This window comes from Tenrec ecaudatus, chromosome 12 (genome assembly GCF_050624435.1).
Source record: "Tenrec ecaudatus isolate mTenEca1 chromosome 12, mTenEca1.hap1, whole genome shotgun sequence".
NCBI lineage: Eukaryota > Metazoa > Chordata > Mammalia > Afrosoricida > Tenrecidae > Tenrec > Tenrec ecaudatus.
Genome location: NC_134541.1, coordinates 37,856,856 through 37,858,162, shown reverse-complemented (window position 1 = coordinate 37,858,162; position 1,307 = coordinate 37,856,856).

Here is a 1,307-nt window from a genome sequence, read left to right as displayed (position 1 = left end):
GGGAGACATAGGTCAGTGTAAGACATGAAAAAAAATGGGTTCATGAGGGAGGGGGCGAAATGAGAAGCTGATACACAGGGCTCAAATAGAATGAAACTGTTTTGAGAATGATTATGGCAACAATGTACAAATGTGCTTGACACAATGGATGGATTGTGACCAATCCATCAATTACAATAAAATTATTTTTTAACAAAAGGCAGAAAAATAGGTACATTTGCAAAGTTGAGAAGTTAAGTTATTCCAAGGGGGAAAAATAAGTCAAGATAGAGAAGTAGAAATGAGTTTAGTTGGATTGGGGGAGAGAAAGCCATTTGCTAAGGGCAGTTCTCCAGAGGAGGAGAGCGGCTCTGAACCTTTAGCAGCCAACACTCGTAGCAGCTGGGCATGGATGTGCCAGCTGGTGAAGGTGATCTTAGTGGAGAGTGAAGAGTATTCCATCTTCTATATGAGGCTTGGTGGGATGACTTCCCTGTGGGCAAGAAAGGCTCCAGGGGAAAAAACACCTAAAGCTGAACCTTGAAAGATGGTCAAAACTTTCATAAGCAGAGCTCTATTGGAGATTTTTTAAATATAGTATGCAATGACCACTGGACAGACTTTAAATTCCGGTATTTCTAATTTCCCCAGAGACAATGCCTGTTCTGCAATATTACTGTTTTTCCTTCCCTTTCACAGAACACAGTTTTAACTAGTAAGTAGCAACCAGCCAAAGGTCCCATTCCTCCTACCTCCTGTGGCTGGACCTCGCTGCATGATGAGCTCTTACTCATGGAAAGTAAAAGATGGTGAGGAGAGATATTTCCAGGCCGCGGCTCTTAAGAGCAGGTGTACCTTCCTTATGTCCATGAACTGCTCTATGGGAAGGCAGGGGCATAAAGTAGATGGAACTTGAGTCCCCATTCGCAGTACTGAGGAGAACCATCTGTCAACTAGAACTATAGACATGAGCCATTATACATGCTATTGATTTCAAGCTTCTCAGATCTTAATTAATGCTTCTCATTACTAAGATATTAACAAATATAGTTTTATTTGTCAACTTGCTTAGTGTACAGTTCTCAGTTGCTTGACCCACATTAGCCTGGTTACTATTACAGAGTATTAACTTGTGATCAAATCAGTTGGCCTGGGTTAGGGCAAATTACCTTTCACAATGTGAAAAAATATGAACACTTTCCATAATATAATGTAACAAATCTGTTCCTAGAGGTCTTACCAGTATAGGGTGAATTCTAAACCTGATGACTTCTGGGTTGTGGAGAGACACAGAGACACACACACAGAAAAGACATAGGCCATGTGAG